The 24,691-nt window shown below is 35.8% G+C and overlaps 1 protein-coding gene across 2 annotated transcripts in view; it reads left to right on the top strand.

The window, feature by feature from the left end:
* Nucleotides 1-24,691, top strand: part of BANK1 (B cell scaffold protein with ankyrin repeats 1) — a 393,852-nt gene that overhangs the window by 29,008 nt on the left and 340,153 nt on the right. Inside the window, exon 1 of one of the 2 annotated variants that reach the window (XM_078148555.1) lies at nt 4,109-4,131. The exons of the other annotated variant lie outside the window; for it this stretch is intronic. The gene's annotated coding sequence lies outside the window, so the exon portion shown is untranslated. Of the gene's footprint in view, nt 1-4,108; nt 4,132-24,691 lie in introns of those variants that run through there. 2 annotated transcript variants of the gene reach the window in all.

Here is a 24,691-nt window from a genome sequence, read left to right as displayed (position 1 = left end):
TTCAGTTATCAGATGCTTCCTTGGCCCTTCCTAGGCCTGTGCCCACTTTACATAAGCCTTGCCTAAATAGCTGCTATAAGGCAAAAGGACTGAGGATATGCTGATTTTGAACATTTAACACCAGAATAATACATTCATATAGAAAGCACTTAAGTTCAATCAAACAGTATCAGACTTGATAAAGACTTAAGCATCATCTAGTTTAACCCTTTCATTTTTCAGATGACGAAACTGGGTTCCAGAATGGAAACTGAGTAGACTAAAGTCATCTGTATCATTAGTTGCAGGTGAGGGAGTGGAATTCAAACTTTTTGACTTCCAGTCTATGGTTTTTCATTATAACATGTTGAAATGCCTCCTAAATCTTGCTCTTCTGTACTAGACATAGAACCTATCTGCCAGAATGATAAGAACTGAAGTGAACATGAAATTATGAAAACAATGACATCCTCATGACAAACAGTAATGCTTCATTACTTTGCTCATCATCTTTGCTTTCTCTCTTTGTGATAAATAGTCAAAATCACAAATGATGCATCAATAGAAGTATGGGGTCAAGAATGAGGGAGTTGATATTCTGTTGAGTGATTCCATGTTGAGATATTACTATTTGAGGATACTGTAAAATTTTGAAAGGAAAACTCCCATCTAAATGTAAACAGTCATTGATAACTTTGCAAATCATCTGTTTCCTTTTTCTCTATTGCTAGTCTGCTTAGGGAAGAGCTATAGGTTATCTTTAATTTGGGAGACAGGGACTTTTGGCAATGCTCCAAAATATGGTTCTCAACTTGAATTAAATTCTCTGGCCATCTGGAACAGGAAAGCCTTTTTTTAATTTAAATTTAATTTTTTTTTAATTGGTAGTTTCCCAATCAACCTAGAATTCCAGTCTCTTTATTCCAAATGAACTTTCTTCTTTTGTCCCTATCGAATTTCACTCTTATTCCACAGAAATGGGAAGGACATTAAGATATAATCTACTTCTTTAGAACCCTTTCTGACAATGAGACTGTCTTATTTTTTAAAGGTATTTAGAGAATAGGATACCATTATCTCCCTTTGCAGGCCATTATGACCCTACCACTCTTAAGACTTGAGCTAATGCTGAATGCTAATCTTGCCTTTGTGTAACATTTCATCCCAATTTGTTTGGTTCCATCTACACATTTTATGAGCACCATCTCTTGTCCCATCATCCTACTCGGCATAATTGCACAAAAATACACTTAGAGATGTCAAAGATAATTTCATTTCACTCCTTGACCTTCTTACCCCTCCCCTTTCTGGCTCATAAGTGTTTTTAAAGAAACAATTATGGTTTTTACAATATATGATTTTGGGCTAAAAATATCACCCCTTAATATTTCCCAGGCATTCAGAATTTTATATTCCTTGTTTTTTACACAGCAGGATGAGAAAGAATGAGTTAAATGAAAAACCTATTAGACATTCATGCTTCTGGAGTTTTTTGAAATCTGAAGTAGTAAATGTTCCAAAAGTAATGATCTAGTTAATGTATATGTGTGTGAATTTGTACAGATAATGGCAGGACAGGTGTTCTTATATCCTGGGTAGGCCCAGAGCATCAGGGGCTCACAGTAATTATAAAGTAGCACTGCTGCTTTAAAATAATAATAAAAAAGTTTTCTTCATTTATATGATTTACAGTTTATTCTGTATGGCATAATGATTTCCTTTAAAAATGCCTTATTCATTGTTTTTGTATTTTGGACCATTGTGACTTCTCTTTACCATTGCTCTCCAGAACCTTCCCTGGTCACAAAGAAAAACAGTTAAGGAAAGCAAACACTCATTGTAACCACAACTGATAGCTCGTGAAACATCTCACATCTGTAGTTCACCACCTCTTTAATCAGGGGAAGGAAGTGTCTTACATCATTTGACTTTTGGAAGCAAGACCGGTCATTGCATGTAATTAGAATTCTGATGTTTTTGTGTATCTTATTGTGGATATTGTCTGTTTTCTCTTTTCCTCCTTTCTTCACTTCCTATCAATTCATATTATCCTTTAAAAAAGAATACAGCACAGTCATTTCAACCTTCCAGATTGACCGTTCTTTTTGACAAAGAAAAATCATTAAACAGAAACACGAAATATAGTGACTGCATCTCTGTTCAGTATGCTGTCCTGGTACACTCTCATTTCTTTGCTATGATGAGGAGATATGTTTTTTTTTTCCAGTTCATTTTTCAAATGTTTTGAGTTTTACTTCCTATTAGAGATGTATTGATTTATGTTGTTTTAGTCATTATGTTTATTCTTCCCGTGGTTCAGCTCATTTTATTCTGTGTCAATCCATACAACTCATCCTATATTTTCTCTGAATCAATGTAATCATAATTTCTTTCTGAAAAATGATATTCAATTATACTCATTATACCATGGCTTTTTCAGCCATCCCCTAAGTGATAAGCTGCTTCTTTGTTTCCAAGTCTCTGCCTCCATGAAGAATACTGCTGTATATAAGGAGTTTGATATGGATTAGACCTTAGAGTCCATTTTTCATGTACAATTCCAAATTGATGAATAGAACTTTTCAACCACAACTGTTTATGGAGGATGATGTTGGTATAAACAATTTCTTCCGACCCACTTTTTGGTTTTCTCAGCAGTTCGAAAAAGAAGTCATCCCCATCCTCCCCACCAAGAATTTATGTCCTTAGACTTATCAAACACTGGGCTCTCATTTTCAGTTGCTCCTCGGTTTTGCTTATCTTGTCTCTTCCACCGACATATTTTTCTGCTTCATTTCTAAACCAGTTGCAAATAGTTTTGATGACTACTGTTTTCTGATTGTTTGAGATCTAGTAATACTGTGACCACATTATAAAGATTTTTCATATTATTTCCCTTGAGATTCTTGACCTTTTGGTTTACTAAATGAATTTCAATCTTTTGTATGGTTCTAGAAAGTGTCCCCTTGGTAATTTGATAGGCACAGCATAACATGTCTAAGTTCATACATACAGTGTTGTAATTGTCATTATATTTAGAGGAATAAACCACTACCAACAAACAGCTTTCCAGTTATTTTCCTCCTGTTATTTATTTTTGTTGTTTTGCTTTCTCAAATTATTTTAATAATAATTTGCATTTACAAAGGATTTTAGGTGGCATTTATATAGATTTGAGGTTTACAAAGTTTCATGCATACATACAAACAGATATATGTGTATATATATGTATGTATATATATGTATGTTTATATATACATATATATATATATATATATATATATATATATATATATATATAGAGAGAGAGAGAGAGAGAGAGAGAGAGAGAGAGAGAAGAGGCTCAAAAGAAGAGGCTTTCTATATAGATATAGGGATATCTATATATCACTTCTTTTGAGCCTCACAGTAGCCCTTTGAATCCTCTGAGCTAAGTAGTCTAATGCTCCAGAAATAAAATAGATTCCAGATCTTACTGATGTGGATATAGTCTAGAGACCTTCAAATGTATCATAACACAAATCTGATGCAGATTCTAACTCATATATACTTACCTGATGTGTGACCATTGTCTATAAGGTTACTTAGGGAGTACATGCCACAATTATGGGAGCTTCCCTGGAATTGATCTATGCCATCAGGTAACCCTTACTCTTATCACATGACCTTCTTTAATTGCCTTTACTTCTTTATCTCTTGTTTGTAATGTGTTGTAACTTACTAGTGCCTAGAGTTACTTTTATACAGCTATTGGAATAGAATTTTAATAAAAGATCCTGATTTTGTATACAGGAAGACAGGGACTCAGATTAAATGACTTGGTATAAACAAAGTAGATACTTATCAGTTGGGAAACAACTGAAAAAATTATGGCAAATGAATGTAATAGAATATTATTTCATGAGAGGACTATAACATATTCAAAAAAGAGAGAATATTCACAACAACTTATGCAGAATGAGATAAGTAGCTCATAAGTGTCATTAGGACTTAAACTCAAGCAGTTTGCCCTTAAGTCCAGAGACACACTTTGTCGTGTCTCTCAAATCATTAAGGACTGATTTTTCTCAAAAGAGTAAAAACCTCTATTTCTTGTCTGATTTAGCTTGTGTCCACGTGCCATTGAGTTGAAACACTGAGCCAATCATCCAGGTAATTTAAATCCAAACACTTCCTTTCATACCAAATATCAAACCAATTGAAACAAGTTCTTTTTTAGTTTGAATTATATGTACATAAAGTACTTCAGTTCTTTTGTGTGTGAATAAATATGTACTATTTTTTAATTTCAAGGAACTAAATTTTTGTGTGCTATCATGCCACATTAAATTTTCTTCCTATTTTTTAATCTATTTATTCAATACATGAGGGATGGCATCAGCCATATGTTATCATCAAATAATTTAGGCCTTGATAATGGTTCTACAGAGTTACTTTGTATGGGGTATTCAGAGAGGACTAGTGCCTTTGGTGTGAGGGCTTGCTGAACCCTTTGCAAGGCTGCCCTTCCACCTTTGGTGTCCACCTGTCACCCTTCTCTCACCTGAGGCTCCAAGAAGCTATTAACATGTATAGAGGCAACACTGTCTCAGCAAATAGGCTGAACCAAGTTGAAAGTAACTGACAGGTCTCAAATCTGTCAGTGAGTTAAGGGGATGTCTACTCCAAGCATGTAAGGATTTCCCATGGAGCAATTGGTGGATGAAAACAATTTGTTCCAATGGCCATGAAAGGGGCTGAAGCAGGGCTGTAAAGTGCTGAGACATCGAAGTTACCAACATCATCCATTGCATCCTGGGCCATCACCAGTTGTCTTGACTTTTAACCTGCCACTGAACTTTGTGACTAACTGAGGAAGAGAGAGTAAGGCTGACAATTTTGTGCAACTCTGCCTCGCTTAAAGCCAATTCATGAAAAATTCAAGAAATTATCCATACTGGCACAGGACTAACCAGCATCATATGTCTGCATCAAAGAAGGTGCTATACTCCATGAGCAAAACAAAATCTAAGTAGCACAAAGTAAACATGAGTTGCACAAATCCAGAGCCATCTCCAACTCAAATGTTCTAATGAACTGCTTGTGCCCAACTTGTGGTAGAACCTCTGAAGTTGTATTGGACTGATAAGCCAGAGATGAACACACTGTACCCTGACCCCAACTTCATAATGTCATCTGTCCTTTTCAGAAACAAAGGACAGGGGGCAGCTAGGTGGCACAGTGGATAGAGCACTGGCCCTGGAGTCAGGAGGACCTGAGTTCAAATCCGGCCTCAGACACATAATACTTACTAGCTGTGTGACCCTGGGCAAGTCACTTAACCCCAATCGCCTCACTACAAATAAAAAAACAAAGGACAAACAACAGCAACAGTAGCTACTCTGTGAAATTCCCCAGTGACTTCTTGTAAAGAGAAAGCCTGTTCCATGAGCATATTTGTACATATATCTACACACATTTAGATCTAGTCTAGATTTTAGCCAGTAGAGAAAGGCTTTTGATCAGCTTGAAAATGTTTGTGTCTAATTGGTTTGCATCAAATATAATAATAAAACAAAATTAATGTCTGCTTTTTTCAGTTGTTCCAGATTGTAGTAGAGAATTCAATTTATTTTTATTTTTGTAGAGATTGTTTTGTATTTGTATTTATGTAAATATTGTGTGTCTTTTTAGGTTAGCTCCCAGATATTGTTTGTGTTTGATTTTGAATTGATTTTATTTTCCTTTTTAACATTTCCTCCTGGATTTTGTTAGTACTGCACAGAAATGCTGAATATCTTTATGGATTTACATTATATCATACTACTTCCTTGAAATTATTACATCTTAATTAGTGTCTTTGTTCATTTTGGTGCAGGTGCTAAAAATACATCATTTGCAAAGATGGATAAATTTCTGGCCCCTTTACTAGTGTTTACACCTTTAGTTTAGTTCTACTATTTTGTTGCTAATAATTAGCTAACATTTTTGGAACTACATTAAATAAAAGGAGAGACGGCATCATAGATTTACTCCTGTTTCTGCTGGAAAAGCTTCTAGGATTTCTCTACATTGTAAGCAATTTTAGTTTTTGACTTAAAATATATGCTTTGAATCATGTTAAAGAAAATTCATTTCATTTCTATGTTTGTTAGAAATTTCAACATAAGGGAGTGCAGTAATATGCCAAAGGCTTTTTCTGCTGATATTGAAATGATTATGTTTGTGTTATTTTACTTATCTGATTAATTATCATGATTATTTCCTAATATCTAATCATCCTTTCATCTCTGATGTGAATCCAACTAAATAATAGTGAAGTATTTTCTTTATGTATTTCTATATTCTGTTTGAGAGAACTTTATTTAACATTTATTTGAATATTTTTGAATATTGAATATATTCTTTCTTTGATTTATACCTATCTGGTTTGGATAATAGGACGATTTTTGTTTCCTTGAAAATATCACCTCTATATATTCTTAATTATAACATGCACAGCATAAGTATTGATTTTTTTTACTTTTTTAGGGTTAATATTTTGTTTATTTTCATATATTTTAGTAGTATGTTCAATTTATGAGTCTTCACTTTTCTATTGTGTTCTATTAGCTGTAAGAAATTAAAATTTTCCTGAGGAATGCTTAACTGCTTATCATAATATGTATTCTCTTTACTTTCATGATCTACATAACTATTGCTTGTATGATTTATTCTCTGACCTAGTTGTTATTTAGGAAGGTATTACCTAGTCTCCATTGAGAGCTATATCTTTTGCCCATATTTCCTTCATTTACAATCAATTTTACTGCATTGTGATCTATAAAGAATGTATTTATTTTATGTACCTCTTTATATTTTTAGCTTTGTTTTATGCCTTACCACATGGTCACTTTTGTAAAAGTACTTTGGGATGATGAGAATATGTCTATTCATTCATGTTCTAACTGATAAATTGCCATACATGAATTTGTTCTTATTTTTCCAACAATTTATTCATCTTCTTATTATTATTCATTTTTCCTTATTTCCTTATTTTATTTCATCATTATTATTATTGTTCATTTTTCTTCTTATTGAGTTTTCTCTTGGATTTATCCACTTCTAAGAGAGTAATATTAAATTTTCCTACTTTTTAATCAATTCCTTTTTGGAGTCTGATTTTCTTTCAGCAACTTAGATGCTATACTATTTGTGGCACATGTATTTAAAAAAGTTATATTTTCATTGTCTATTGTGCCTTCTGTAAAATGTGGTTTCCTTATTTGTCTCTTTACTATTACTTTTTTATACTTCTTCCTTCTCTGAAATCATGATTGCTACTCTATTTTATTCCATTTTTTTTTCATTCTTTGTGTGCACCTATATCTTTTTTATGCTCTTTATGTTCAGGAAATTAGTGGATTATTGTGTTTTTTTTTAAGAAATCTATTCCTTCCTTCATATTTTTATTGGGAAATTTAATCCATTTTCATTTAAAATTAAAATAAAGTTGTGTATTAGTCTATTAAATAACCATCAATTGTTATTCTTCTTTAGGGACATTGATTTTTTTTTTCTTTTCCCCGGCTCATGATGCCTGCTATTGTCCTCTCATACCTTCAGGAGTTAATTTAATCTATGACCCTTAAAGAAGAAGATCTGAGTTCTTTAGGACACTGTTGCAAAATGGTTGTGATGCTATTATAGCTGAACCTATTCTTTCCATTTCTTAGTACTCTTCATTTGGGCTCTATCCTCTTCTCTAAGACTTTCTTCAGGCTCTGCTGAGACCTAGGCCAGTAGAGATTGCTTCACTTTTTTTATTTGTACCCCTTTTGCCTCATACAGTATCTGGCACTTGATAAATGCTTATTATTTTGTTGGTTGGAAAGGTGTTGGAGAAAAGTCTTAGGGATAATGAAGGCAGCATAAGGAAGTAGAGAGTCCTAGATGTGGAACCAGAGAACCCAAGTTGAAATTTTGGCTTCACCACTTACTAATTGTGCAACATTGAGCAGGTCCCTTAATTTCTCCATGTTTCCCTGCCTGTAAGATGGGGGTTGGGCAAGAAAACCCTGAACATCCCTTCTGTTTTTAAATATATGAAGCTAGAGCAATTATATCTCTTCCTCCTTACTGCCTATTTCCTCCTCTTTTAAATATTTAAAGTCAGTACCTTAATTAGGTATTCTTCAGGGCTCCACAGTTTTCTTCCTTAGGCTCCACACTCTTGCAAAGCTTCCCCCTTCCATTTCTCTCCAGCCTCAGGACTGATATGATTAAAAAGCCTCCACCTGACCTAGGAACTACTTACCCTTTAAGACAGGGGTTCTTAATCAATCTTTGTGTCATAAATCCCTTTGACAGTCTAATGAAAACCATGAACTCTTTCTCAGAATTATGTATTTTTAACTGCAAAAAATAAAATTTATAGGATTTCAAAGGAACAAATTATATTGCAATACAATTTTCAATTAAAAACAAGTTAATTGAAGTAAATATTTACATGTAAAAACCAAAAAATATATGTTTAAAGACCCCAGGTTAAGAATGACTGATCTAGGCCATTGCCAAGGGTTTAACTCCAAAAGCTGATGCCTTAACTCTAGCTACCAAGAGGGGGGCAGGGTTGCTTAGGGCAGCCAGGGGTGGATGGCTATGCCAGGCAATATAAGGATAACAGAAACAAGGGACTGGTGACTCAGTGTTCAATTATTTCCTTCCTATAAGAATCACTTTGCAGCAGTCATTTTCCATTTTCCATTTCCTGTCATTGTTGTGTTTGGTGCAATTGGAAATAGTTTTGTGGTTTTCCTACCTGGAGTGTATGCATTGTCCCAAGTGACCTCCTCCTATGCCATTTCATCTTTGAAGGATTTTCAGCTAGTAAGATCTGTCAGACTGTGAACTATAGTCAAGAACCTAGAATCATGTCCACACCATGATGAAGTAGCAGAGTAAGAATTCTGGGGAAGATTTCTTGGGTTACCCTGCTTAAATAGTTTAAGCTGCTCAGTTTTCATTAGGCCCATACAAACTCAGGGAAGTCTCCAAAGGGTCAATTAGTTGTATCCTGAAAAGTGTTTTAAATTTGCAAAATATATAAGAAAATGATAGTTATTACTCCTGCATCCCTAAAAGATTGTTTCTTTAAAACTGATGTTTTGCAGTCTCTCTTAATCACCACTAGATTACAGCCTTGATGATTTTAAACACATTAATGCTTCTGTTCATTAAAAGAAGAGTTTTTCTAGCATTTAATTTTAGATTTTCTCTTCTTGTTATTTCTTTCGCCCCAAAGAACCTTGAAGACAGCAATACTTTGGGACTTTTGATCACTTCTATTGGCAAACTCATCGAAAGTGCAAAGGCTAATATTTTATTTCTTTTTTTTTTTAATTTTTACTTAATTGCCAATAAGAAAATCAACTCCTATTTTATTCACTCCAGTCAACAGGCTTTTATTAAGAGCCTGCTAGGTGCCAGATGTTGTGCTAAAGGCTGAGGTTACAAAGAAAGCTTTAAAAAAATACAATCTCTTCTCTCAAAGAGCTTACTGTCCAATGGGAGAGACAATATGCAAACAACTGTGTATAAACAAGCTATAAAAAGGATAAATTAGAGATAACAGAGACAAGGCACTGGCATTAAGAAGGGCTCTAAAGGCTTCTTTTAGAAAGTGGCATTTTAACTAGATTTGAAGGAAGTCCAGAATGATTGTCTAAATCTACCTTTTAAATTTGGAGAAAATGAGCTTGTTTTTTTTTTTCCCTTTGGAGGACAATTTGGTTCCCAGATAACAGAGCATAACTCTTAAGGAATTATTGCAATTTTTAGTTACCACTGATTTTTTGAAAGCTATTCACATTGATCCTGGTCTGTAAGATTTACAAACCCTCTTACCTGCAATGCTCAGAGATAGTTATCTCAAATCTTGGCATCTTCATCTTACAGTTGAGAAAGCTTAGGCTCAGAGAGGTTATGTGGGTCTACCAAAATCCTACAGCTGGTACTCATAAGAGCTAGAGTAGATCATGTCTAGAAGCCTTCCTCAAACCCTCTTAATTCTAGTGCTTTTCCTCTGTTAATTGCTTCCAATTTATCTTGCTTTGTATATATTTTTGCATTATATCTCTTCCATTAGATTGTAAGCTCCTTGCAGACAGAGATTGTCACTTGCCACTTTTTGTATCCCCGGTATGTAGCACAGTGCCTGGAATATAGTATGTGCTTAATAAATGTTTATTGGTTGATTGATACTTTGCCTACAGCACTAACCCTTACATACATTTTGGCTGCTTAGTTAATATCATTCTAGAGTTTCTTGAGGTGGCATGAAATGTAATTTTGTTTTTCCGATCAGGATAACCTAAGAGTTGAGAGTTCTGACATTGGTAACTAAATTTAGAATGTATCTCTAGTGGTAAATCTTTCCCTTCAGAAAGAGATCCCTTTTTACCTCACACCTATCAGACTAGCTAAGATGAAAGGGAAAAAAAAATGACAAATGCTTGGGTGGGGGAGGATATGGGAAAATGTATACACTAATGTTGGTGGAACTGTGAATTAGTCCAACCATTGTGAAGAACAATATGGAACTTTGCCTAAAGGGCTGTAAGACTGTGCATACCTGTTGAACCAACAGTACTGCTACTAATTCTATACTTCAAAGAGATAAAATGAAAAGGACCCATGTGTACAAAAAATATTTATAACAGTTCTTTTTGTAGTAGCCAAGAATTGGAAATTGAGGGGATGCTCACCAATACAGAAATGGTTGGACAAGTTATGGCATATGATTGTGATGAAATGCTCTTGTGTCATAAGAAATGATGAAAAGGATGGTTTCAGAAAACCTGAGAAGACTTATATGAACTGATGCAAAGTGAAGTGAGTAGAACCAGGAGAATAATGTAGATAGTAATGGCTATATTGTAACGATGATAACCAAATGTGAAGCACTTAGCAATTCTGATCAATATAATGATCCAGAATAATTCCAAAATGATGAAAAATGCTGTCCAACTCTAGACAAAGAACAGATGGACTCTAAGTACAGATTGAAGCAAGTTTTTCTTTCTTTATTTTTCTTGCTTCTTTTTTTTGTGATGTCCCTACTGTGAAAATATATTTTGCAGTTTTGCATGGGGGCAGGGGAAAGAGAGAGAGAGAGAGAGAGAGAGAGAGAGAGAGAGAGAGAGAGAGAGAGAGAGAGAGAGATCCCTCTGTAAACTCAATAATCAAGGAAATAGCTCATAAGAGACAGAGGAATTGTTTTGGAATGGGTCATTGATTCAGGAATGGCAAGCAATTACAGTGAGTAGTATACATAATTAAAAAAGATATTTTCTTTTCAATTTATGGAACAAAACAAGCATTCCCATAATATAGTAACAACAAAAAAAAGATGATTGTGTGTGAAATTGCAAATCTATCATGTACAACTTGCTATTCCCTCCAAATATACAATAAAGTTGTCATAAGTATTTCTTTTTTTCCCCTTTTTTCCCTTCGCCATCCTAGAGATGGCTACTATTATACATGCGTACATACATGCATACATACATATATTATATATATGAAATTATTCTATACACGCTTCTATTGATCAGTTCTTTTCCTGGATGTAAATAGCATCTTTCTTCATATGTCCTTTTTAAAATTTGTGTATATATTATAGTCAAAAAGACTTAGTTTAAAAGCAGTCATTCTTAAAGCAATATTGCTGTTACTGTATACAATGTTTTCGTGGCTCTGCTCACTTCACTTTTCATCATTTTGGGCAAGTCTTTACATGCTTTTCTAAGATCAGTGAGTTCATTATTGGGGAATGTTTGAACAAGTTGTAGTGTAGGGTTGTGATGAAATGCTAATGTGCTATAAGAAATGAACAGCATACATTATGAGAATTAAATATAAAAATGCTGGGGATTGTTGGACTTTTTTGTTTGCTTGTCTTTACTTTTATTTTTGAATAAGCAAACAAATTGAGGGCCATTAAGTGGATATAGGCAGGCAGGAATCAAGCTGACAATTTCAGGCAGGATTTAGAGGAGGCTCTGGGTGGAGTAGGTATTCTGGTGTGGTAGTATGTACCTCCTCTCCCTGTCTAGAACTACCTGCAGGAGTTGGGGGCATCTGGAAGGAGAAATCCAATGGCTTACTGGTAATGCTGGCTACATATGTGTAGATATCTGGCTTTCTCTGCCTGAGCTCTAGCATATGCAGTCTTTCTAGAGTTTAGGAGTCTTTATCCTTTTGTAACCAATACTGAAGCTCATAAAGGGAGGTGATTTCGCAGCCACATTTCATCTCAAGGTATTTATTTCTTTGTACCATACATCCTGGAAAGTGTTTGTGAAAAAATTATTAATCCACAAGCATTTATTAAGTGCCTTTCATGGGCCCAACACTGTACTCTGATCTGTGGAAACAAAGAGCAAAATGAATAATCTTATGACTTCAAGAAGCTTACATCATACCAGAGAAGACATATAATTGCATACAGAATAGATACAAGATGATTTTTTTCAGAGAGGCAATAGCACGTGGTGGCATCAGGAAAGGTCTCATGTAGAAACTGACGTGCTGAGATTTTTAAGAAAATTAAAGATTCTAAGACGTGGCAGTGAGGAGAAAGAACATTCTTGCCAGTGGCTCTTTACCATCTGGGTCTTTAATGGCTTTCATAACCCAAAAAAGAGTATGAAGAAGGAATTGCTTGGAATGAGAAAGCTATTTGGAAAAGAAGGGAGCTGCTAAGGAAGTTCTTTCCCTTCAAAGGGAGAGGGGAGTGAGTTGTACCACCTGCTCCATGGGTCCCTTGATTCCATGTACGATTGACCGCTCAGCCTACCTAGCTCCCCAGCTCCCCTCACTCTGTACACAAGTAAAGAGAGAAGGAAGGAAGAAGAAACCAGTTCCCTACTGAGGGTCAATGCGCCGCAGTGGAGAGGGTTTCTGACCTTGCATCAACAGACCTGGATGTTCACATTCAGCTTAGCTGGAGCATCATGGAAAAGACACTTCATTTCAGTTTCCTCATCTATAAAATGGAGATTATGATACTTGCTGTGCTTACCTCGAAAGCTTGTTGTAAGGAAAATAATGCGTGAGCCTGAGAGCTGGAAGAGACCACGAAGGCCACCTAGGCTAAGTTGAAGCCAATGAAAGTAGAGCGATTTGTCCAAGGTCACAAAAGTAGCAAGTATCTGAGGCAAGGCCCTGGAACTCTACAGTGTCAATGTTTTCTGCTTTACTGTGCTATCTCCATCATCACATGGATGCTCATGGTGAGCCTTTGGAAAAGCAGGCCTGAAGTTTCATTTGCATTTCACTGGAAAGTCATACTGAAGCTATCTCCTGTAGCAACTGTGTGAAGTCATATCATCCATGTTCATTAAGTGAATGCAGCTGGGTTAGAGAAGGAAGCTGGAGGGTAGAGCATAGCAAGGGACTTTAAGTTGAAGAGTGAAGAGCTTAGGTGGAAATGGAGGTTGGTCCAGGGACACTGCTAAGAAGACAGGGGCTCAGGCTTGGGGGAGCCAGTGGTTGAATTAATTAGGGAGCGAGGAGCATCCTTGGGAGTTTACCCTTCCTTCCTACCTCTCCATGTCAGTTTTTCCAGGCTTATCAATGAAATTTTTGCCCTGGACCATCCCAAAGGGCAGATGATAGGGGAGGATGAATGAAGTGGGGCAGGATGGATGGGAATGGAAGGAGTCATAGTGGGGTTGAAACAGATCTTAGAGGTCTTTTATTACAACCCCTTCCTTTTGACAGAGGAAGTAACTAAGTCCCGAAGAAGTAAAGTGACTTGCTTAACATCACACAGCTAGTAAAGTGGTAATGCCAGTTAGCCTGAATCCTAATCCAAAGCTCCTTAGAGACACCAGGATGAAGAGACGAAAGACTGTGGCTCCTGGGTGGCTGCAAGCAACTTGAGCATATGATATTCAGGGACAGCCTGTCCTGCCAATTCTTGATTATCTAAGCTAATAGGACATCAGGAGAACGTAAATAATTGAACTTCACAGATAATTAAAAATCTCATTTTGGCTGACAATTTCAGCTTGCTCTATCATTAAATGCATAAGAGCTGCCAAGATGACTAGAGTAGATGGATTTGGGTTTCATCTCTCCCAGTCCTTGTTCATCCCCTTATCAAAAAGGTTCTTATCCTGTAGGTCTATAGGCTGTCAAGGGGAATCTGGGTACAATTCAGTAGATCAGTGAATTTTTGAAATGTTTTGATAACTATTTCAGTACTATTGTTTTCCTTTTTTAATCCTATGTGTTTTATTTTGTGCATTCAAAAACATGATTCAGAGAAGGGGTCCATAGGCTTCACCAGATTGCCAAAGGTAGGGGATGAGAGAAATTATTATTTTCCTCTTATATTAATAAGTAATTATCGAATCACCTTTCTACTTTCTCATCCAGAAATCAACCAGCATGGGAAATCTCTCTCAAAGACTTATCCAGCCAGGATGGCTGAGATATAATCAAAGACAATAAAAAAAAAATCTTAGTTTAGGCTAATGAGTACATTCCTGCTCATTGTGTTTGCTCAGAGAGGTCTGGGAAAATGTGGATTCTCCCTTTTGTCAGAAAGTGATAAGTCTCTTTGACCAAGATTTCTGTGACCCAAGTCACATACCCCAAGAGCTTCATTGTAGCATAACCCATCTCTCATTATAATATTCATTTTCTCGTTAATTGTTAACCAGAGTTGATCGCCACCCTCAGGAACACCCTTTCTTCCAAGAGCATATAAACTATGAACCCACGACCATGAGAGGTTTTTGGTATTCAATCTCCTTTTACTAAAAAAACATGCTGGCATTATTAATAAAAAGATTGATTATCATTAATTAGGAATAATTGTTAATTATTATTAACAATAAATGGTTATTATATGATTATAAATAAAATAACCAATTATCCAAAATTATGTCTCTTGAGCTTTTTAAACACCACAAAGATGGGGCCATAACAAGCCATAATGGTTAAGGACAACTCTTAACTTATAGTGAAGGAGATGCTGACATGAGAATCTTCTGCATAAATGATAGCTGGCTCTAACTATAAAAGAAGAAAATGATTTGACCACAAACTTTTTGGCAATGATGAGTAAGGTACTTGGTACAAGAGATATGTCATGGAATGAGTGAAATTGAGTTGACTCTCTCTACCCAATAATCTGACTTAAGCTACAATTTACTATAGGTTTTGAGTCGATTTCCACACTTAGAAAATTGTTTACTTTTGTTATGTAGAAGTTTAGATAATTTTTTAAAATGTTATTATTCTGAATAATGACAGGTCCTAAAGTGTCATGCGTGACTGATAAAACATAACTGAAAGAAAAAAAGGCCAGTTTTTTGTTTTGTGTTTTTGTTTTCCAAGAGAGAGCTTCCCTGTTCTAAACTCTGGATTTCAAATGTTAACTTTACAGGACAGCAGTCATTTGTCTGCAACCCTGCCTAAAGGCATGCTAGATAACTAATGATTTAATTCCTACCAATGCATATCTTATAAGCAAAATCAAGATGCTGTGGCTAGAATGATGTGGATCAATGTTTGCAAGGTCTGCCTGTACCATAGTGCCCAAGAAATTCTCCTTTCTTCATTTGATTACAGTGACAAAATCTGAAATGCAAATTTTTGGACAGTACAACCTGCTTGTAAACCAAATTGAATTAGAACCACAATACATTTTCATGCATGATTTTATACGAAAGCTTTGAATGTGACCTTATTTAGTCAGCAACATTAAAACTCCTTCTTTTCTTAATTTTCTCTAATGATACTGATGAAAAAAAAAATTCTCCAATTTTGTTTTTGAAAAGATGTTGATTTCTGAATTGCACTAGCATCTTTTAGGTCATTTGAGAAAAAAAATCTACAAACCTTTTAAATGAGATCAGCCTCTTTTTTTTTAACCTCAGGAAAGCTATAATCTGCAGGTAGACTTTATAAAGCAATAACAACTCTCTAAATTATCCAGGCTTAGAGAATACAATTATAGCAAAATCCATTCACAGACCAAGCATTTAATTTATTTGTGTATTTCAGTGTATTTTCAGCAGCACCAGTAGCTCAGCAGACTTCCACCCCTTCCCCATTTATCCTTCAAATGAAATGAAATACATTACAGTTGAATGCATTCACTTACATATAAATTTAAACTTATGGCTAAATATATATTTTATAATCAATCTCATTTACCCCAACAAAGATTTTTACATAGCAACTGCCTAAAGATTCTGTCAAATTTTAATAGCTTCCTGATGGGTTTTCTTGTCTTTCCGACAGATTCTTCCCTATCTAATTTGCTGCTCCTGAATAAATTTTCCTTATTGTGAACTACTTCCCTTATGCTTTCTTTCCCCTCTCTATTCCTTTAAGTAGACAGAAGCAAAAATGCTTGGTTTCAAGCAGTGCTAAATGATTTTTGTTATTGTTGTTGTTCAAGGTATAACCTGTCTTATATACTACCTTCTTAGTAAGAATGAGTTGAACTTGTGGGAAAACTGAAGTGTTTTAGAATTTTTTTTTTCACATTAGAGATTAGTATTTCATGATTTTTTTGAAAACTAGAGAGAATAATATGTTGTATTTGTAGATTTTGCTCTTTGAAATTTTGAATACTTCAAAATAAAATTGGGTTGAAGGGTGATAATATACTTCAATTCAATAAAAATTCAACTCAATTAATACTTATTATCTATTATATTCAAGACATCGTGCTGGGTACAAGAGAACAAAGATATCTTGTTCTTCAGAAGCTTTGCTGGGAGGAGGTCAGGAAAGGGACACTTATAATGGGTATATCCAAAGAAACCTGAGTCAAGAAGGGAAGATCATTTTCATCTGAAGGGGTCAGAGAAGATTACATAAAATAAATCCCACCTGAGTTAATTTTTGAAGGAAGGAGAAGGGAGGGGAAGTTGAAGACAAGGAGAGAGGATTAGTGAATTGCAGGCATAAGAAAAAGTCTCAGCAAAGGCCCACAGACATCAGTGAGCCGATAAAAAAGATAAGTAGAAGTGGAAGTCAATTTGGGCTGAAATGTTGAGTGTGAAAAGCAGGAAGGTGGAAGTTAAATGGCAGGATTATGATTGGCCTTATTCAAAAGTCAGTGGGGAGCTACTGGTGATTTGGAGTACAGACTTGTGTAATGGATGGTGTGGGCTTATAGCCTGATTCCCTTTTATATGTGTTAACTAGTACAATGAAAACCTAGTTAGACATCTACTTGCAACAAAATACTTGTAATAAATGATCAAAATACTAAAAACAAAAAAAAAAACCCAAGATAAATAAAAAAATAAAAATACTTGCAATAAAAGTGTATTAGTTAAAGTGTGTAAGCAATTCTTTCTAAGAACCACCCAGTAAGTCCTACAGGCTCCAACACCAGCCTCATGACAAGGTTGCCTCTGGTCCTCTGACAGGTCTTTGTCTATCAATTAGCACTCCCCTTGTGATTAATGGACATAACTTCAATTGCAGTAGCCAGTTCTGGTCCTAGCAGGCTGATGTCTGGGGAAGCTGCTGGGTGTCTTATTTTGTTTGTTTGTGTAATATTTCTATCTATGGGTATTCTTCAGTTGTTTGCTACATAATGTGATTGGTAATCATAAATTACTGATAAAGTTGCTTTGTTTCTTTTTCATTAGAGGTCTTTCTTATCAGAAATTGCACATGTGTGGATTAGCTGCTTTAGAATATATACATTTTGTTTGCTACATCCTACTATACAAATGTTAAATTTATCATTGAAAAACAACTTACTCAAAATATTTTAGTTATAAAATGGAGGATTAAAATGGAATCAGTTATATTGAGAAATTTATTCCTACGGTATCTTATTCTTATTATGTATGTGGTGACATAATTTCAAATTGGAAGTACTCTCTGCCCCCTCATGTTATAATTGATTGGTTCCTCTAAGAATTTCCTATCTAAAGAGAAGGCCCAGGCCAATAATATCTTCATCCCTCTCCAAGCCATCCCAGTAGCAAGCACTTCCTTCCTTCCTTTAAGCTTATTTTTGTCTTATCTTCTCCCATTTGAATTTAATATCCTTGAGAACACGAACTACCTTTCTTTTAACTAGTATTTGCATTAGTAAGCACTTGAGTAATGTTTATTGACTGGCTGACTGAATCACCAGGAAGCTTACTTTGGCAGAACACTAACGGATTATGTGGAAAAGGGATAGTCCATAGTCTGGAACCAAGAAGGCTACCTATTACGAGGTGGAAAGATGTGAGGACTTGAACTCAGGTGGTTTCAATAGAAGGGAAAAAAATAAAACACATAGGACAGACATTGCAGTTGTAAAATCAATAGCACTTAGCAAGTGGTTAGAAATATCGGATAAAGAGAGGAAGTAAAGTTAGGAGCTGTGATGACTGAGAATGTGGCAATACCGTCAGTAGAAAAAGAGAAGTTAGGGATATGGACAGGTTTTGTAAGGAAGATGATGAATTCGGTTTTGCATGAATTGAATTTGATGTCTTAAAGGGACATCCAGTGAGGATATTGAACTGGTAGTTTTAAACATGTAGCTCTGGAGCAAGGTTGGAAATGGAGGCATAGATTTGGGATCTACTTAACAGTGATCATTGATGCTAAAGGAGCAGATGCTTTCCAAAATCCATAGCTAGAAGGGACCTTAGATATCACCTGGTTTTTAACCTGTGGTCTGTGGCTAAATTTCAGGTGATACATGAATTTGAAAGATAAAAAAATATATATAGCTTTATTCTCACTAACTTTTGTGTGTTTTTTTGTAATTTTTGTGTATTTTATTTTGCATATTTAAAATCATTATTCTGACGAGTCAGTCCATAGGTTTCCTCAGACTGCCAAAGGGATGCACCACACAGAAAAATATTAAGACCCCCTGATTTAGTTTAATTCTCTTTTTATAGATAGGAGACTAAGTCACAGAGACATGACATGATTTATCAAGAGTCATACAAGTAATAAATAGTAAAGCCATCATGTAAACCCAAACCCAAATATGCTGGTGTTGTATTTGAGATAAACAAAGATAGTGTAAAGAAAAAAGACATCTGAGAGCAGAACTTTAGGGGATACCTAATTTAAGGGATTGGAGGAGGATGAAGAGCCATCCAAAAAAGCCAAAGAAAAAGCATTCTGAGAAGTAGGAAAACCACAAGAGTTATGTTGCCATAGAAACCAAAGAAAGAAAAAAATAGGAGTGGTCCGCTTTCATAGACCACAGGGGTATCAAGAAGGATAAATATAGAAAATGACCATTGGATTTAAATATAATGAAACTAATCACTGTCTTAAAGAAAGCTGTTTCAGAAGAGTGATGGAGACAAAAGACATATTGCTAAGGGTTGAATATGTGAGTGGTGAGAAGATAAAGTGGAGACAGTGGATATAAACAACTCTTTCTGCACGTTTGGCAGTGAAAGGGATGTCAGATGGAGGGGAGAGAGGGATCCAAACAGGAAAAGATGAGGCCTAGAAATGGGAATGATGAATATGATAGGATGGAGTAGCCTTTTGGAACTAGGACAAGCCCAAGCAAAGTTGGAGAAAGGGGACTGATGAGAGAGAAAAGGTGCAGGGGAAATCTAGACCAGGCTAAATTCTACTGTAAATAAGACTGAAGTAGGAAATCTCTATTCCTCAGCAATCCCACTTTTATCCCACAGTGCCCAGTTTGCAGCCAGTACCAGAGGGTCCACAGACTGACATTTTCCCTCCTCTTCTATACTGCACTACTATACTAATCCTCATTCCTTTTGCTTTTAGTTGAACTGTTTTCTAAATGATTACTAATAGTTCAATGAGGGATGGTCAGAACTTCAGTTGCGTGATGTTTTTTGTTCAGGAATATATCTTAGTAAAAAATCACACCCCTGCCAAAGTCATCCAAGGCGTATTCTTATGATGATGCCTTTGGATGTTCTCAACCTTAAAAAAATGACAACAAACCAACACCACTTAATGCTCAGAAGAGAAAGATTAACTTATGACATATGGGATATTTAGCTTAGGAAAGAACAGGGACCAGATTGGTGATTTCATAAGTATAGGGAACAAAGGAGTTAGGGCAATTCTTCTACCTATGGAGAGAGCACCAAGAGGTCAGGTGACTTACAAGTTCATAGGATTATAGATTTAGAACTAAAAAGGACTTGTGACATAGGGAGGTACAATGAGTAACATGTAAAAAAATAAAGTGGGTTCGATTAAGTGAGTGTTCTAGACCCTTCCAACTCCAAGTCCTGTGTTCCTACGTTCTTTCACTTTTTTCTTCAAAGCAATTGGAGTTAAGTAACTTGCCACATGGCTGGTAAGTGTAAAGTGTTTGAGGCTGGATTTGAACTCAGATCTTCCTGACTCCAGGGCCAGTGTTCTATCTGCCGTGTTTCCTACCTGCCCCTCTTCTTTCACTTTTCATTCCTCTGTGCTCTAAGGTGGTGAAACAGCTTGAATAATATTTTGTCTCCCACTCTTCAGTGTGGCTCTTTTTAGGAAGCACTTATCAACTAATGTACTATGTAAAATTAAACCACTGAGTAGATGCACATAAAAATGACTTGATTATCTGAAAACCCTGGTTTAACCTTACATGCTGCTAGGGATAGAAGCTGGACCTCTGATTTCATTGGTTTAAGAAAATCCTAAGTAAGGAAACTTTACTCAACTGCTGCTCCTGGGCAATTTGTTTGCAATTTATAGTCTTAGAAAGTTGTCTGGGGCACTGAGAGGTGAGCGATTTGTCCAAAGTCAAACAGCCAGGAAATTCCAGAGGTGAGGCTTGAACCCAGGACTTCATGACTTCAATGCCTGCTGACTCTCTCCAAGTGAGCTAACTCCACTAAGCCAAGCTGCCTTTGTTAACCCAAGTCTGGCTTCACCATACCTGTCACTTCCCATTTATTAAACAGGGTTCACAGAAGGCTGGAATTATTAAAACTCATAGGTTTTTTTTCTTTTCATATAAAACCCCTCTTGAAAGGTACAATGACATTCCAAATAGTGCAAATAATGGAACGCTTGAAGTACATACATATACTGAAGTTCATCTTATAAGTGATAATTTCATAAAATATTGGAATTGGTTTCATCCTAATGGAAATATGTGATGCAAATTTGAATGCAACCACTTCAGGCACTTCAGGAGAGTTTTGTTAGCACTCATCAGGACCTAGGTGTAGTCCTTCCTGACCCATGCATTTGCAGTTAATTTTGTAAATCAAAGCTCAAGGCTTTCGATTATCTCTATTGGTTTTTATCTTATTTTAGACCTATTGTTGCAACCCACTGAAATATCTTTGAATCTTCATTCTGTCACCATAGAGAAGGATCATCCCACCAACATGACCTAGTTTCAAAGTACTCCCACCAAGTAGTTATCCCTTCTTAATTTATAAATCAGCTAATATCTGTTGTGAGAAATTATTGACATCGGGTTTATCCATTACCCAATTGTGGCTGCATACTTAAAGGTTGTGCTGGTGGGGCACAATGGACTTCATGACTATTGGCCGAGGACCAGCCTGGCTAAGATGGAGGAGCTCATCCTCAGAATGGTATCAGGTGATGAGATTTTTGACTATTGCAACTCACCATAACTGTCTACTAAAGGTATAATCTGTGTCAGTGAGGAGGGTTTTCTCACATGGACTGACATCAACAAAGTTACTCATCCTTCAAGTATAGAAGCATAGGATTTATGACCTAAAAAAGGATTTGACTTTGCTCACAAAATTAAACATTGGGTAAAAGAGAGTAGAAGAATAGAGATTAGCAGGCATCTGGGATGAGTTTAATTACTACAGTTGACAACTAAACTTAGATCTGAGTTTCTTAGCATCTGTGACCAAAAAAGTGAAATATATTGGTTTATGTAATTCTTACTATATTCAAAGAAAGTAAGCAAGTCTGTCTTCAGGGGTAAACTTGTTCCTGGCAATGGATTCATGGAGGAATTTGTCACATAGATCTTTCTATAAAACACGTGGAAAACATAAGAGAAAAAGTCTTTAAAACAGGTTAGGACTTGTATTGGACTTCTAGAAAAAACTAAATTAATAAAATTATGGCTTTTTTACCTCAGTAAAATTTTTTACAAAATTGTTAATCTTTTTTGGGGGGATATTTTTGTTCCAAATATATCCTTCTCTGCTATCTCCCATGAGCCATCTATTGAAACAAAGATTAATAAAGAAAGAGGTATTTATGTAAGTAGAAATATAAAAATCTATTCAGCCAAATCAATCAAAATGTCAACTGTGCCTGACAACAAATGCAATATTCCATGATCAGTCCCCCCACCTCTGCAGAAGGGAGAGAGCTGGCCATTGTGATGTGTACATGGTATTCAATTTTAAATTTTTTGTTGCGGTTTTTCCATTTACATTATTGAAGTCATTATGCATATTATTATCCTGATTCTGTTTCCTTCATTCTTCATCAATTCATATACTGAAAGTCTTATCATACTTTTCTGTATTAGCTCACATCCCATGATGTGTTTACCCATATTCCTTTTGTTGAGCACTTACATTTTTTTCTAATTCTTCACTATGCTAAAAAGTGCTGTTATTAATATTTGAGTGTTTGTGGACATAGCATTAAATCTTATCTTGGTGAAGGCATTTCTATATAGAGGGCTGAGCTAATATGGTCTGATTTGTATCAATTTCTGATTAGCTTAATAATATGATAGAGCTTTGGAGATCTAGATTTAAGATAGTTAACCTGTTAATTATGTCATCTTTCTCAAATGGCAGACTTCTTAAATGAGCTTTTCTCAAGTGCTGGGGTGCATTCAATCTCATGCTTCCATTTTCTGATGAGGGCCTGAAGCAGCTTTATTTTGTGCTGTCAATTAAAGATGGATCCCTTTAGGACTACCAGACAGGGTGGGAAGGGACCATCTATCTGAGCCCTTGATTTTGTAGGTAAAGAAAGTCAACCCAGAGGTGATAAAGTCTCACAGACACTAAATAACAGAGCCAGGATGAAGACCCAGGTCTTCTGACACCAGATACAGGGCTTACCAGGCAGGGCTATTCAGCCCACGATCAGTGTCTCAAGCCAGCGAAACAATGGTTTTCTCTCTCTCTCTCTCTCTCTCTCTCTCTCTCTCTCTCTCTCTCTCTCTCACACACACACACACACACACACACACACACACACACACACACACACACACACACACACACATACACACACCTGATATGTGAGAGAAGAGATTTGACCCAGGTTTTCTTGGTTCTAAGAGCAGCTCTCGTAGGTGGTCTACACTTCACAGTAGCATCTTTGCATATTCTGAAAATAGGAGAAGCAAGAGAAGTTGTATGTACTTTTATAGGAATTTTCACTTAAGGACTCATATTTGACTTTGCCATATTCCTCCCGATAAGCATTATCTTTAGGTTTGTTAGAGGTTTTTTAGTCCAATCAAATGCTTGAAGGAAAGAAACTGAAAATACACTTACCTATATCTGTATGGATATACATCTGTATGTGTGTATGTATATATGTATATGCATATATACATACACATATATATAATATGTATACTTACATGAATATATACATACTTATTTCTATTTTTAGTAATTTATTCTAATTTTCAAAAATCATTTCCATAAGCTTTTGAATTTTTAATTTTTCTCCCCCTCTCTCCCCAAGACAGCACTCAATCTGATATAGGCTCTACATATACATTCCTATTAAATATATTTTCACATTAGTGATGTTGTAAGTAAGAATTAGAACCAATAGGAGGAACCGCCAGAAAGAGGAAACAAAACAAAACAGAAGAAAAAAGGAGAAAATAGTATGCTTCAATCTGCATTCAAACTCCGTAGTTCTTTCTCTGGATGTGGATAGCATTTTCCATCATGAGACTTTTGGAGATGTCTTAGATCCTTAGGGCTAAATCTATCGACGTTAGTCATCACACAACATGGCTGTTACTGTGTACAGTGTTCTCCTGGTTCTGCTCACTTCACTCAGCATCAGTCCATATAAATTTTTCTGAAGTCTGCTTGTCCGTCATTTCTTATAGCACAGTAGTATTCCATTACATTCATATACCACAGCTTGTTCAACCATTCCCCAATTGATGGGCATCCCCTCAATTGCCAATTCTTGGTCACCACAAAAAGAGCTGCTATAAATGTTTTTGTACATGTGGGTTCTTTTCCCATTTGTATGATCTCTTTGGGACACAGCCCTAGAACTTACACGCTTATTTCCATACACATATATACATACATGAATCTCTAAAATGTATATGAGAATTGTTTCAAATAAAATATTAGTGAACGAACAAGAAGAGTAAGCATAGTAATCAGTAAAATTAGCATTTTCCTTGGGAGGGAAAAAACAAGGAGGTAAATAGATAATCCTCCAATCTCTGCTTACTATAGCACTAGAAATTAGAGACTAGGGCAGGGGTGGGGAACCTGCAGCTTTGAGGACACATGTGGCTTTCTAGGTCCTCAGGTGTGGCTCTTCAGCTAAATCCAAACTTCACAGAACAAATCCCCTTAAGAAAAGCATTTGTTCTGTGAAGTTTGGATTCCATCAAAGGGCCACACTTGAGGGCCTGAGGACCACATGTGGCTCTGAGGCCACAGATTCCTCAGGCTAGACTAAGGAGAAGAATAAAAAAAAATTCCCTTACATTATTTGTAAAAAAAAAAAAATTGAGTGATATAATAGGTGCTTTTTCAGT

This window comes from Phascolarctos cinereus, unplaced genomic scaffold (assembly GCF_003287225.1).
Source record: "Phascolarctos cinereus isolate Bilbo 61053 unplaced genomic scaffold, phaCin_HiC Scaffold_9;HRSCAF=440, whole genome shotgun sequence".
Taxonomy (NCBI): Eukaryota; Metazoa; Chordata; class Mammalia; order Diprotodontia; family Phascolarctidae; genus Phascolarctos; species Phascolarctos cinereus.
This window is presented reverse-complemented; position numbering and strand designations above follow the sequence as displayed.